Source organism: Panthera onca, chromosome D3 (genome assembly GCF_046562875.1).
Source record: "Panthera onca isolate mPanOnc1 chromosome D3, mPanOnc1 haplotype 2, whole genome shotgun sequence".
Taxonomy (NCBI): Eukaryota; Metazoa; Chordata; class Mammalia; order Carnivora; family Felidae; genus Panthera; species Panthera onca.
The window spans coordinates 79,679,249-79,695,240 of record NC_138350.1 but is presented as its reverse complement, the minus strand read 5'-3'; the positions used below and the strand labels follow the sequence as shown (position 1 = coordinate 79,695,240).

At 41.5% G+C, this 15,992-nt stretch overlaps 1 protein-coding gene across 2 annotated transcripts in view; it reads right to left on the bottom strand.

Moving 5' to 3' along the window:
• Positions 1–15,992, bottom strand: part of PHLPP1 (PH domain and leucine rich repeat protein phosphatase 1) — a 212,639-nt gene that overhangs the window by 56,048 nt on the left and 140,599 nt on the right. The gene's annotated exons all lie outside the window — the stretch shown is intronic.

Here is a 15,992-nt window from a genome sequence, read left to right as displayed (position 1 = left end):
TCTGATTCTGTGTCTCCCTCTCTCTCTGCCCCTCCCCTGCTTGTGCTCTGTCTCTCTGAAAAATAAATAAACATTAAAACAAAACCCAAAATAAAAACAAACTCGTCAGTCTAGAATGAGACTGAATGCGTGAAGAGGTGAGTTCTGCTGGAGTAAGTTTTCTAGCTCTTCCTGGGCCAGCTTCATTAACACACCAGTAAGTGATGATGGAGAGAGGGAAGGGACTTGCAGTCTTGCCTTTCTTAAGTTGTGTTATCCCACACAAGCAAAAAACCCTTCCATTTCACTTCTCCCCAAATACACACCTGCAATAAAAAATTAATTTATCGAAACTACACACTCTCTCGGGAAACCTAGTTCCATAGTTCCCAATTTAAGGACCAATTACCATTCTTCAATCTCAGGCCAACACTGGATACCGCTAACCACACACCCCTTCCTGAAAAGCCCTTCTCATTTCACTTGCAGGACATTTTCCTCACCCGGTCTCTTCCAACACTCTCCAAATCCTTCCTCCTGGGTTGCCTTCTTTCTTCTTCTTCATCTCCTCTTCCCCACCCCAAGGGTAAATAGTGCTCACAGAGCTGTTGTCAGTTTCTTCCCTCTCTCTGCCTTGCCTTCCTCAGAAATCATTTCACTGCTCTGGGAGGAGCTCTCTCTAACCCACCACAGCCATCTCCTATCTCCTGAGCTACCCTGCCACATTTCCAGTGGAAACTCAACTGCCTGTCTGTCTCCCAGACCAGCACTTCTCCTATTCCATTTTTGTGAATGGCTCTTTCATTTTCTCAATTGTCCAAGCAATTAAAGAACTCATCTTTAAGTTTTAACTTGTCTGTGTTTGAAACCTGTTGGCCCACTGCCAACCTCTCCATTTTTTTGAGATGAGAATCAGATTAGTTATTGCAATTATGCCGATTACTCATAAAACCACCCAAGACTAAATACGGGGCAGCACGTACAATGCCTAGAACAGACACACACATCTTAAAAATAAATCCAATTCAATCCAATCAGCATTGTAAGGAAATTGTCATGTGACCTATCTGCTGAATTCTATGATAAAAAATACTAAGCTTTGTCTTAGGTAGCAACATAAAGTTTATTCTAAACAGAAAAGTAACACAGGGCCTCTTTGACAGGTTAAAAGTGTTACGTTGATTTTTCTTTTATAATAGCTGTTTCCTTAAACGGCAGAGTATAGACCTAATAGTATGTCAATTAAAAAAAAAAAATTTATCCTCTATTCTGATTAAATTATCCATGATCTATACTCTACAAGCTAGAGTCACAGGTTCTATTGTTCTTAGTTCAGAGGTTCTCAATGGCTGGAGGACCCTGCAAGAGGGCCCTGAGACCCTTTCAAGAGATTCCCAAGGTCAGAAGTACCTTATAACAATACTAAGACGCTACTTGTCTTTTGCCATTCTCCTTTTCCAGTGGAGATTTCCAGATGGTACAGGTCTTTGTGATAGCACACCTGACTGGACGCAGAAACAGGAGAATCCAACGATCTTCTATTAAGCTAGACATTAAAATATTTACAAAAATATAACACAATGACAGTCTTCTACCTTTTTTCCCCTAAAAGTTACTTTTCATAAAAAACACGTATGTTAACAAGAATGGGTTTATTATTTTTCTAAAGAATATATATTATTTCTCAGTTTAAGTTTGTAATGTTGTAAATATCAATAGATTTAATCCACATAAATAAAAACTCTTCAATTTTTGAGAGGGTAAAGGAGTCTTAAAATATGGTTGCCAGATAAAATACAGAACGCCCAGTTAAATAAGAACTTCAGATCAATAAGTGTTTAGTGTCACGTATGCCCCAAATATTTCACAGGGCATACTTATACTAAAAAAAAAAAAAAAAAAAAAAAGAAAAAAAAAATTGTTGTTGTTTTTCTGAAATTCCAATTTAACTGGGGTGACTTTTTTTTTCCCCCTTCTAAATCTGCCAACTCTATCCTGAGACAGATGAAAGTGCTGTTCTAGTCCAAACAAAAACAGTATCCTACTTTCTAGATATGATTCCTCATTTGGTAGAACTGGCCACAGTTTAAAAATACACATGCAATTAAACTGAACCTAAAAAAAAAAAAAAAAAGTCCCTCTAGGAAGGAAAAAGACCCACTAGACATTATCCAACACAATGGAGTACAAAGGCTTTTCAGAAAGTAGGCATGAAGTGATTACAGTTCCAGTACTTATGACTTGGAAAAGTATTAGTCAATAACATGGGGGGAAGGGTGGGGAGGTATATTCATCTTTACAAACAAATTTACTAGAACCACAGCACTTCTGACAACAAAGGAAAGCAGCACAAGTACAAGTTGAATGAGTACAAGGCAGTTGACAAGCTTAAACGGAAAAAGAGAGACACAAAAATAAAAAACTCCTAACAAGTACCCTCCATCGTCTTAGGTATATATATTTGCATTTCAAAATTGGTGCCAGCTCTAACTACAAAGTGCAATTATTCTTTGCATCAATTCAATGATAAAAACTACCAGACCTCATGATAAAGAGAACCGCCCTCAGTCCTGGGGACCAAGCGCACCCCCCCCCCCCCCCAAAACAAGGAGTCTCCACATCCAATAAAACAGCAATAGTAATAGATGACCACTGAGCACCTAAAATGGCTGGTCCCAGTGGAGATGTTCTCCAAGTATAAATACGCTGAAAAGAACATAAACTAGTTAATAATTTTTAGAACAGGTAGTAATTTTGAAATACTAGGTTAGATAACATTATTAAAATTAATTTCAGGGAGCCTAGGTGGCTCAGACAGTTAAGCTTCCGACTTCAGCTCAGGTCACGATCTCATGGTTCACGAGTTCGAGCCCCGCGTCAGCCTCTGTGCTGACAGCTCAGAATGTGTGGAATCCCAAGGGGTCTGAGGATTCTAAACTTGAATCTACACTTGCAAGTCTGTTAAGGTAGGAGGAGAGAGCATATTTTATTTAACAGTTTATTAGCTTGATTATAATAAATATTTACATATATGGGGTGGGCCTCCATTTATACTCTCGCCCTAGACCTGTACATTTTAAGCACCGATTCTGATTTTCAAATATCTTAAATGTCTTTCCTTCCTTCTTATCACATTCCCCACATCCCTCATACTACTCTTGCTGCAGCCCATCCCCCAAATTCTTCCCAGAAAAGAACACAGTGTCCAGCAGACTTGTTTAGCAAACAAAGTGTGTATTGTTTCTGAGAACTCAAGTTCTTGATCCGAACACATTAAAATTCATTTGTTTTGGAAACTCTAACCCTTACTCTCCTTAGAGTTCCACTTTTTCTTTATAGATGTGAAAGGCAGTCAGATTACAAGCATCTGCCAATTCAAGAACCCCTTCAGAGAAAGATAAGAAGGCCCACCTAGAATTTACTTCTCTTAGGTCTTAAAACAGGGAAGAGACACCTAGAGGCAATGGTTAAGTTAAAAGAGAGAGAAATCAAAATGGGGAGTGGATGACCTTTCCTCCCTTTACCTTCATTCAAAGAGAATGTAGAAGAGGGATCCAGGTGATAACATAGTGTTAGGGAAGAAAAGACTAGAAAATCTCTATGTCTCCTACAAAATAAGATTTTTAGCTCTGTTATCAATTATCAAATGTGCACAGACCCAGATTTAAAAAAAACAGGCTAGTTTTGGAAAGATACATACTTGTCAAAATACTTCAAATAATTTCATTTTAAAACTAATGTCATTCTTAAACCTTAAAATTAAATCCTTAAAATGAAATTACATTATATCCACGCAGGTATACAGATATTTTCTCAAAGCTGTTCAATATAGGTATGCAGAGGAGAATCAGAACATCACAAATTTAAGATTAATAAAAATTGGGACGCCTGAGTGGCTCAGTTGGTTGAGCATCCGACTCTTGGTTTCTGCTCAGGTCATGATCTCCTGATTCGTGAGTCTGAGCCCTGCACCGGGCTCTGTGTTGACAGCATGGAGCCTGCTCGGGATTTTCTCTCTCTCTCTCTTTCTCTCTCTGCCTGCACTCTCTCTCACTCTCTCAAAATAAATAAAGATTTTTAAAAGATTAATAAAAATTACTTTAATAATGATTGTAAAAACTATAGTGTGGTTGGTTTAGCAGTTAATGAGGAATGATTTTTCTTGATATTTTAGAAACTAAAGGACAAGAAACTCTGTAGTTTGTTTTTTAAACACATCTGTTATATATATGTAACATAACACACACACACACACACACACACACACACACACACACACACACAGTATATACACATACACAGTGCTGAGGCTAAACAAAGTTACTTAGAGTGGATGTATCATGTCTCAGTTATCTAAAGTGAGACTAGAGGGGCCTCTGAGGTCATTTTCCTTCATTTGTTTCCACGCTGACAAAGAAAGAAAGTGGGCTCAGAGAAATCAGGTAAGTATCACATACAACCTGAATACACTGCCTTTCTTTTTTTTTTTTTTTTTTAATTTTTTTTTTCAATGTTTTTTATTTATTTTTGGGACAGAGAGAGACAGAGCATGAACGGGGGAGGGGCAGAGAGAGAGGGAGACCAGAATCGGAAACAGGCTCCAGGCTCCGAGCCATCAGCCCAGAGCCCGACTTGGGGCTCGAACTCACGGACCGCGAGATCGTGACCTGGCTGAAGTCGGAGGCTTAACCGACTGCGCCACCCAGGCGCCCCGTACACTGCCTTTCAACATCAGCACTACTACTCTTCATCTCTCTTGTTCTTTTATCACATCTTATTAGAGACTTTAATACAAATCGATATCAATTACTAATAATTCTAAGTCACAGGTCAAAGAGTGGTCTCAGACCAGAGTATGGAACACACTCCTTTTTCGGCCTCGCATCTCCCACTGAGGGTAGCACTGTCGGTAATGGAGGACATGGTTATTTTGAACGCCATGTGCCATTCCATTTAAACCAGTTCAGACACGGCCCAGGGCTCACAACTACCCAACAACCGCAAAGACTGACTTCACTCTGCAGAGCAAGCAATCTGCTTTACGGAAAGAGCTGTAACTCATGTCCATCTGTTCTATAACAGAGCTCAAAGTAGGGGAAAAAAATCAAGTTAACATCTATCCTGAGTCTAGTAAAGAGTAATTTTAGTTAATTCTTAAAGTTAGAGGTACAGGATTATAATATTACAGTTAGCTAATGGCAATGGGCATTGTGGGCTTTTAGAACTCAGGTCTTACTTCACCCAGAGTTCCAAGGCACACTTCTGTTTTTTAGTACTGAGTGTCACAGAAAAGTATAATCAACAAAACACACTTGAGAATCTACACAGACGGAAAGCTTTAATTCCGTTCGCAGAGAAAAACCGAAGTCCCTTTCAAACAAGTATCCTAAAGGCCATATAACAAAGTGCAAGAGGCACCCGGCTGGCTCAGTTGGAGGAGCACGGGACTCTTGATCCCAGGGTGTTGCGTTCAAGCCGCATGGTGGGTGTAGAGATTACTAAAAACAAATAAATAAAACAAACTTAAAAAAAGGGTGGGGGCCTTGAAGTGATGGAAGGTCACGCGTGGAAAGATGCTAGAATGCAGCTGACACTGTCACTGCTCTGCCAAACTGACGATATTTTTTTACAACAAAATTTCTTTTTGCCATTTATTCGTTTGAGAGAGAGAGAGAGAGAGAGAGAGAGAGAGAGACAGAGCGTGAGCAGGGGAGGAGGGGGCAGAGGGAGAAAGGGAGACACAGGATCCAAAGCAGGCTCCAGGCTCCGAGCTGTCAGCAAAGAGCCCGACGCGGGGCTCGAACTCACGAACTGCGAGATCACGACCCGAGCCTTCGAAGTCAGACGCTGAACCCACTGAGCCGCCCAGGTGCCCCGTGGGGATACTTCTTTCGTTTGCATTTCCTTGTGCGTTTACATTATAAAACCAAAAGTACAGTAACCAATGATCCTGTATCTAGACACAAAACGCGCTTTGCCGTCAAGGGGTTTGATATATTAATGTTCCTGATTTTTCCTTTCTGTCTTCCATTTCACACCGTAACTAACCAACAGCACAACGGGACAGCACCTGTCGTGACACTGCTCCCGAGGGAACGGTGGTGACTGCTCGCCTAGCCTCCACCTTCATCCAGACAGCAGCATGATGCGTTAGCCTACACTCAGCCTGACGTGATTTTTTTCCTCAGTCACCAACGTTTCCAGATACAGGATCTTCCAAGCTGCTCCCTCAAACAAATGATTTCTCTCCACCAAAGGGAAGGGTGCTTAGTTTCAACTGAAAGGTTAAAAAGTACCACAACCACTTCCCTTCCCTTTGTTAGATAGATACGTAGGCCTTTCACACAGATTGACCACAGCTCTGTAAGCTTATTTCATCTTGGCTTCTGAAAAGCCACCAGGGAGCAAGTGCTCCTGACAAAATTAAGAGGAGCCACGTCTTCCAAGGGCAGGAAGGAAAAAGCAAGTGTTGCACGATATCTAAGTTGAGAACAATAAACAAATACAAACACTGCCAATTTTTACATCCCTCCCCCTCCTGAAACAGCATGATGCCTATTTGGAGGCATAATAATTAGCTTTAGGTCCATCTAAATCTTAGTGATTTTCTTCTCAGGAACTAAGGATATATTGGGAAATTTTGACCATAAGATAAAATCACAGTACAGAGGAAGTACTCCCGTTTTCAAACATATTCCAACTGCGCTTAACTAGAAGGCACGCGCCGCACTCATGAAGAGGAAACCATACTTGTTTTGCTCAATGATTCTAACAGAGAAAAATCAATATTATTTTCTGGAGTTATTATTCACTACAAGTGGGTCAATTAGAAAAAAGGTTCCCTGGTGACTGGATTTCCATTTCATGGTAACAGTCCATGTTTAGCTTGTTTTTTTCCCAGTGGGGGAACATGCTAATACACTTTGGAAATGATTAGGCTCCGATATTAAGTAATGAAGGACGCGCGTGAGAGCTGGAGTCGTGAGCCTCGCCCTGGGCTTGTCTCCTGCTTCCCATTAATTATGAAAAGGAGGCTCCCTAATGGCTCGGAGTACGGAGTACGGGACCTGGGGGTGGGGGGAATGGGGGTTGCCAGTCCCTCAGTGCTCTGGAATACTCACTAGATGAGCTTGTAAGATGGTTGCTTTTATTTGATTACCAAAATAACACATGATCATTTTAACAAGTCGAACTAGAGAAGCATACAAAAGAACACACTGGCAGTCTCTACTTCCTTCCAAATCCCATGCCCCGGAGATAACCAGGGTCAAGTTTGGTACACACGCTTCCAAAGCTTTTCCTCCTCATAAAACACATACATGAATAGGAAGTAACCTCCCTCCCTATTTTTTGAATGGGATAACACCACACGCATTTTTTCCGTGACTTGTTTTCTCATCTATACAAATCACCTTTTTGAGACAGTCAAGTCTCACTCTTTTGACAGAGTAGGAGTGCTCCGGTTTTTGTTTCTTTGTTTTTGTTTTGCTGTTAGGAAAAATTCAGCATTTCCATTTGTGCTTCGGTGCCTTCATTTTGCAGTATTTATGGGTGCCCAATGACTTATCCAAAATTCTGAAATCCAACAGGCTCTGAAAATTCAAAAATCGTTCTCAGATTCACGTGGTGACAAAAGCCGACCTGCGTGAATATTCGGGCAGGAATGCGTTCTCTTTAGAAACATCAAGGTGTCTGTTTCTGGAGTCCCAACCCGACTGGAGGTTTGGTATAATAGGTAATATATGTGCCACATTACCTTCAATGATCTGAAACTCCCTGAAATCCGAAACACAAATGGCCTCAAGAGTTTGGGGTAAGGGGTTGTAAACCTGTATGTCTAAAAGTGTAACCGATGGGTCCGGGAGTAGGTAACATCTAGATTGTGATAGGTACTGGAAAATGACCAGACGGCTGAAGAAACGCGTACCCCCAACCCACCGCGTGGGAGAGGGCTTCCCTCCATGCTGCCTCCGCTAGCGTTTAACGTTAGCACCCTCTCCTGTTGCTAACCTGAGGGGCAAACAGGGGTGTCAGGCCCCTCCAACTTGTACTTCTCAGAGGAGTTTATCTTTCTGTGAGGTTCATCTGCTTTGAAATACGCTTTCACATCCTTTGCCCGTTTTTCCATTGGGTCACTAGTCTTTAACGTATCAGTTTGCAGGGGGTCCCTGAGTACTAACTGCCACGCGGAGTGTCATGTTCGTCACACGACACTCCCAGCCTCCTGTTTCATTTCCCCCCACTCCGTTGATGATGACGTGAGCCATTCACTAATTTTCAGTTTTTATTTGCTCAAACTTGGCCAACTTTTCCTTGCTGGAGTCCTTGGCTTGAGAAGGTCCTCTTACCCCACCCCAGAGTGGTATAAAAGTTCTCCGATATTTCCCAATTTTATGTTGTACATTTAGATCTTTACCTCACCTTACGTTTATTTTTACATGTAATGTTTCGTAGGGGGTCTAACATTTTTTTGTCCAGTAGCTAAGTATGCCAATATCACTTACTAAATAAATCACCCTCTTCGATATTCATTCAACGTAAATAAATTTCAAAGTGAACAAAAAGAGAAAGCCTATTCCTGTTCAAACAAAATAGCCAAAGAGAAAAGCTTAGGTAAAAACAAGTTACATTTACTTTTTGTATCTCCTTCTTTTCTCCCAAGAGAATTTATAAAATCAAATGCCTGCTTTGTTGTTCTTCTTAAGAGCCCACCTTGTAGTCTGGAATGCATAAAATGCTTCAATTAAACAGTTCATTTGACAGAGTAACTTTTTTCTCTATAGAAGGACAAATCTTGGAAAGAATATCAAAGTACTTTTTTTTTAATTTTTTTTATTTTTTATTTTTTATTTTTTAATATATGAAATTTACTGTCAAATTGGTTTCCATACAACACCCAGTGCTCATCCCAAAAGGTGCCCTCCTCAATACCCATCACCCACCCTGCCCTCCCTCCCACCCCCCATCAACCCTCAGTTTGTTCTCAGTTTTTAACAGTCTCTTATGCTTTATCAAAGTACTTTTAACAAAAATGTGTACTGAATGCACTTTCTCTCAAGAAGCATTAGTTAAGGCAGCGAGTGCGAGAGACGTCAGTCAGCAACTTCTTAATTTATCTTCCATGGACTTTAAATTCCGACTCCTTTAGAGCAGAACTTTACTGTTGATGAACTTCGTCCTACAGCCATGTTTTAATATTTTTGCCCTAATCCAGGTACGACATACGGCAACCAGTGCTGTCCTATTTATGTAAGAAAGCAAAACAATTTGCAAAAGACTTCAAAGGCTCCCTTTCCTGGATACAGAAGGAAAGAAAGAATATCTTTTGCCCCATGTTCCTCTCGGATTTGTCTGTGGCTGCAGTAGCATGAGAAACATTTGAGTCACTGGGCCTGCTTCAGAAGTGCTGGGAACACCTACTCTTCAGAAAGCATGACTCAGCTCGTTTGAGCCCTCACATCCGCAACCTCTTCTGCCCTGGAATTGAACTCTCACTGGTGACTTCTCCGCTTCTTAGTGCAGTGACTTTTCCTGTTGTCCCTATCAAGTCACTGGACTCAGACCCAGTGAGTACCTGCCAGGCTTTCCTGGGAGGTTCAGCACACTTACAAATGTACAAATGCTAAGGTACACACAACCAGCTTCTTAACACTTGAGCCAAAATAAACAGAAACCATCCCATCTTAATCCTAATCACCATAAATGACTCTCAGTTCAAGCTAAACAGGCTTATCACCTTTTCATATGATCAGAAAACAAACACATGCATATCCTGGATAAAAATGAAAATTTACAGCCACAAAAGTATTTGGGCAAAATTTTCTTAAGAATTGCCACAGAATAAGTATACTAAAGCTACAACTCACAGACATAGTTTTTCCAAAACAATAATCGAGGAAATAGAGAACACTCTGTGTTGGCCACAATTACATTGAACATGTTGCTATCATGGCAAATTAAAGCATTCCCTAAAGAGAGACAATGCTATTTTAATCCTCCTTTAAAATAATTTGGGGTGCCTGAGTGGCTCAGTCAGTTAAGCGTCCTACTTCAGCTCAGGTCATGATCTCATGGTTCGTGGGTTCGAGCCCTGTGTTGGGCTCTGTGCTGACAGGTCAGAGCCTGGAGCCTGCTTCGGATTCCGTGTCTCCCTCTCGCTCTCTCTGTCCTTACCCAGCTTCCCCCCCCCCCCCAAAAAAAAAAATCAACAAACATTAAAATAATTATAAAATAATTCAAACAGGAGGCACTTATTGGTTACTTACTTCGTGCCAGACCTAGGCCAAGTTAACCTACGTAGTCAACAAGACAGAGCTCCTACCCACAGGCAGGGTGGGGGAGACGCGCAAGTGAAGGTTCCCATGAGTCAAGTACATTATCTAGGAAACCACTCCAAATCACAGGACAGCAATCATGCGGAAATAGCAGTCACTAGATCTACAGTAATCTATAGTAACCCTACACTAACTAAATTCTTGAAAACTGAGTCACAAGCAGCATAAGTCTGTCACTTTCTGTTTCTTTCATAAACTGGCGATATAATCACCGAAAACACAAACAAGAGGTAAGTTATTATGTTACAGTTAAACACACCTTTCCTATGAAATAATTTCTTTATTCAATTTATCCATGACAACATTTTGTTCATTTTCTTACTAACAGATCTGCCCACAGCCAATTCAACTGCAACATTATTCAAGAGATGTTTAATATTAAGCACTATCAAGTAGGACAAAGAACAAAAAATGTAAAACTATTTCTGCAAAAAGCAGAAAACATCTCTATTTCCACGTCTCGGAAGAAAGACAAAGAGAAGATCTACACAGCATACTTGGATAAAATCCCAGCTGAGTCATACAAGATACATAAAAATGAAAACCAGATAGCATCTCTATCAAAGATATCAGATTATCAAAGGAGAAAGTAAACATAAGCTAAGGTCATGAGTAGCTTAAGCTCACATCACAAGTAAACCAAGCATATCTGGTAGGTAACAGAAAAAAATCCATCACCCAAAAGTTTACAGGTGCAGTAAAAGTCTGAACCATCCATTGACGAAACGTTGTCTGAGTTCTTATTATGCACAAAGGTGTGTGAAGCATACAAATGTGAACCACACATGGTTTTCACCCTCCAGGAACTTATGAATAGTTTGGGAGCAAAGCTGCTATAATACAAAGCATAAGATGAAAACTTACTGGGGGGAAAAATCCCGAGTATCTACAGAAAAGAAAACTCACTTTTATCAAAGGGACACAAGAGTTCAATGGGGAGATGGGGACTGGAAGAGAAGACATTCAAAGAGAACCGGGTAGCAGGACAGTATCTCAAATGTCGCATGCATTGTTAAAAATGCAGTTCTCCTGGCTCTTATCACCAGAGGTCCTGACCCCGCAGGGATGGCATGAAAACCAGGCATCTCTGTTTCCTGTAAATACCCCATGTGATTCTGATGTAAGCATTTCGTAAATCATATTTTGAGAAACACTGATTTGGAGGGCAAAAACTAAAGGGTAGGCTTGGGAAACATGAAGCCAATGACAGCGTTAAACAGAAAGAACGGCTTGTAGAGGGTGCTTAAAGATTAAGCACAGAGCACCCCTCGAGTTCCAGATGAAGACACTGCTATTTGCCTATGAAAAAAAATGTGAATAAAGGAGTGAAACAGTCTATGCTAGGATGCATGGATTTGTCTATCATGTAAATCAGATATCCTCTGCTTCCCTTGTGCTTCCCCCGTGCGCGCACACACACACACACACACACCCTGCACACCATCCTACCTCTCTACGTGGGGTGAAAAAAAGGCTGCATTGTGACAGACATCTTACAATCGGAAAAAAGAAAACTATTTGGAAAGTCAGACTTTCCCCGGGGTTCTCTTGTTAATTATACGTCCCAAAGACATCAGCAGAGAGGGATGGGTGTGCCCTCCTTTAGAGAAGCCACTGTGAAATATCCTGCCAGCTCTGGCACCAGCATCCTAACCCACCCGTGGGAAATGACAGCAGGCGTGCGACTCCTCCCATCCACGGCTCTGTTACCATGGAGAGCACGGTGAGTGACATCAAAATTACAGGCACTCTTGGGAATAACAGCAACTCTCATGGGTCTTTCCTTTTCAAAAGTGACACAAGTGCGTGGTCAGAAGGAGCTCCAGAGTGAGCTGGAGAGAGTTGTGTGTGACCTGAGGCAGAGAAGGGAGGGAGAACGAGGGGCATGATTGGTTTCCTTCGGTGTTCTCACACTGGCAACCGAAGGTTTTTTTGTTTTTTGTTTTTCCAGAAGTCATCAGTAAGGACAGTAATCATGTTCCCAAGGCGGGCACTTCATCATTAAAAACCACAAAATAAGCATCGGTTGGCTTCTCCCTGCACGCTTATCATCATCCTAAGAGCTCTGCAGATTGAAAAGTTGGTTTCCACTCGGAATAGCAAATACTACAAATATTGTGTTTAATATTAACCGCCTGCCTTGAGTTACAGCTTGCAGAGCAGAGCAAGGAGCTGACTAGAACAGAAGAATGGAATTGGCCAGAATATAATAGCCTCACTGGAATCAAGCCAAGGCTTCTGAAGATCCCTTCTTTCTTTTTATTTAAGTAGGGGGGAAAAAAAAAAAGTTAAACATCTTAAAGGATCCCAAGAAGTCAATAGGGGCAACTGTAATTTAATACAGTCTGGCTGATAAAGAAATCTTTTGTTTCTTTCTGAGCTCCCTCTTCTACGTGCACCACGCGAGGGAAGAAGAAAATCGGCTATTATTTTCAGAAATGAGGTTGGGAGCCCACACCGAGGGGAAGACCAAAGGCTACGCGGTATCAGTGCCCCAACCACCAAGTACAGGCTTCCCTTTGACGGGGAAGGAAAACGGGAGTCGTGTGAGATGGAAAGCTTCCCAAGAGGATCAAAATTCCATCTGTAAAGCAAAGCTGTGTACTCAAGGCACTTCCAGCGCTGGGAAGGGCATTCCACACAGTCTATGACATTCCTCATACCTCGGGCAAACCTCGCCACACCCCTGTAGTGGAAATCCTTCCCGAGGGTCCTCGTCCCAGAGCCGCAGAGGTGCTAAGAGTTCTCGAATACACACCAGCCACCCCCTTTCTCCAGCACTTAGCTCTTGTTTGCTTGTAGTATATTTTGTGTGACGGCACATCTTCAAAGAAGCTGCAGTCGGGCTAAGGACTGAAGCTCCAGGTCTGGCCAATGGGCTACCAAAGGATTTTAGCACACCACTCCTGGTTCTGCTGTGAGTGAGTGAGTCATCACTACTCCCACAGAAAGCGAGTTTTCAGAAATTACTGATAAAAACAACATATTAAAATCTCTCTTTCTTTAAACACCTGGCAATGTGAACTTCTGGTGTGGGTAAGTAATTAAAAATGAGTAACTTTGTAGCTCTGGAATGCCAAGATCCCCAAAAGAACAGAGTAGGAAGTAAGGTCATTTGTTTTCCCCTCCGTGGGGATTGAAAATGTAGAAAATTGAGCTTTCCAAGAAGAAAGGTGCTTGATAAATTCCAGGCATAATTAGGAGTTTTTCAACGCTCATTTCTTCATAACTTTCATTCTACTCCGCCCACACACGTGTATACCCAATTCAACTTCATTCCTTCTCCCCACGGTTCTCCCAGTTGAAAAGCTGCTGCTCGTTCTTGTCCCTCTTATTACACTTTTCAGCTAAAACACCGTTCACATCTAAACAGAGATTAAATCACTTCTTTCCTCCAAGTCTTTAACTCACTCTCTCCTTGACCCAAAGGTAATTATAATCTTTACCTTAAGTTGCATTATACTGATTTTATAACACAGCCTATGGGACACAATTACACGCTTACTCCTAAATTCCTTGAAATTGATCTCTAGGTGCTATATGGTGTAACGTGACAGATCTACAACCATTCTAAATGATTACCCTCCCCTTCAAATAGTCACCCAAGCACTAAATACACCAAAAGGTGCCACTGTTCAAAGCATTTTTTTCAATGCTCTTTTCTGAAAGTTTTAAGATTATATTTCTCTGATTATCTTTGGTGGTTTGGTGGTGAGAGAACCAACAAATTCAACACATATTTATTAAGAGGCTTGTCATATGACATCATATATATATGATTTTATATATTATATCTCTGGCTAAATATGGGGGGACAGCAGAGAGGGAAGACAAAGATAAGGAAACTACCTCCATTCTCAAGGACTTTACATAGATGGCAATTTTTGAAGCTTTCAAATGTTTATTAGAAAAGGTATACTTGGTGAGTGCATTAAGTACAGAGAAAGCTAACAGTTCAGAAGAGGCAAAGGTCACGTGGAAAGGGGAAATAAAAGCTTCAAGAAACAAAAGTCACTACAAATGTGCTTTGAAGGGAAGGAGGATTCACTGGGTTGAGCCTGGGTTTGGCAGGTGAAAAGCAGAGGGAGCGGCACATTCCTTGCAAGGTGAATGTGAAGTATGTTTAGAGAATGGTGAATAGACCCATAGATTTTTTTTTTCTTTTCTTTCTTTTTTTTTTTTTTTTTTTAGGAAGTCCAATATCATACTGTCCATTTAAAATCTTATGTTTCCTGGGGCATCTGGGTGGCTCAGTCAGTTAAGTGTCCAACTTTGGCTCAGGTCATGATCACATGGTTTGTGGGTTCAAGTCCCGCGTCGGGCTCTGCGCTGACAGCTCAGAGCCTGGAGCCTGCTTCGGATTCTGTGTCTCCCTCTCTCTCTGCCCCTCCCCCACTCATGCTCTGTCTCTGTCTCTCAAAAATGAATAAACGTTAAAAAAAGCTTTTAAATAAATAAAATCTTATGTTTCCTTTTCCAACTTCAAATCCCTTCTAAAGAATCTCTTTCTCTCTCTCTTCCTTTCTTTCTTTCGAGACAGGAAGTGAGCACAGGAGAAGGGCACGGGGAGGAGAGAGAATCTCAAGCAGGCTCCGTGCCCAGCATGGAGCCCAATGTGGGGCTCAACCTCACAACCTTGAGATCATGACCTGAGCTGAAATCAAGAGTCAGATGTTTAAAATGAGTCATCCAGGCACCCCAAGAATCTCTTTCTTCGTAATCTTTCCTGAATCACCTCGCCAAGCAGGCTGTCCTCTCATCTTACCTTCAACCGAAGAGAAACACTTCGCTTCTACAAGCTGCTACAAACACTTTTGCAAAGAAGTGGTGTATTCTTTTTTTTTTTAATGTTTATTTTGGTGAGGGGGAAGGGGGGGGGGGAGAGAGAGAGAGAGAGAGAGAGAGAGAGCGAGCGCACACAAATAGAGGAGGGCAGAGAGAGAGGGAGACACAGAATCCGAAGCAGGCTCCAGGCTCTGAGGGATCAGCACAGAGCCCAACGCGGGGCTCGAACTCACGAACGGTGAGATCATGACCTGAGCTGAAGTCGGATGCTTAACCCTGGAAGTGGTGTATTCTTAACACAGAGTTCAATGAATACAGGTAAGTCCCACCACCATTCGCTCACATATTCATTTGTTTACCAAGTATGTATTTAACGGCCCACCTGGCAAAGGTCCTCCCTCTGAGGAAGAACAGATCCCTGTTCTCTAGGAATTTGAAGCAAACAAGATAAATACAGAAAGCAGTTAAAAAGGTGCCAGGCTGAAGTCAGCTCTTACAAAAGTCTCAGTAAAGTCACTCAGGCAAAACTTAAATGCAACAACAAATGTCTAGAAGCCGAAGCAAACTGCTATTCCTACGCATTGCCTCTTCATGAGAGCAGGCTGTCTATTAACTATTGCACAAAATATTGTGAAACCGAGCACAGTAACAAAACAGCAACAAAGTTCACTATCCAAAGAAGAATGTTTGGGGGGAAAAAAAAGTCAGTGGTAAATTTGAGAGGTTTTGTTTGTTTGTTTGCCTATTTCAGGATCACATATGGTAAAAAGTATATTAATAAATTTGCAGACATGGGCACCTGGCTGGCTCAGTTGGTAGAGTACACACTGGGTGTAGAGATTTCTTAAAAATAAGATCTTAAAAAAATTTTTTGCAGACATACGTGGTTTACCA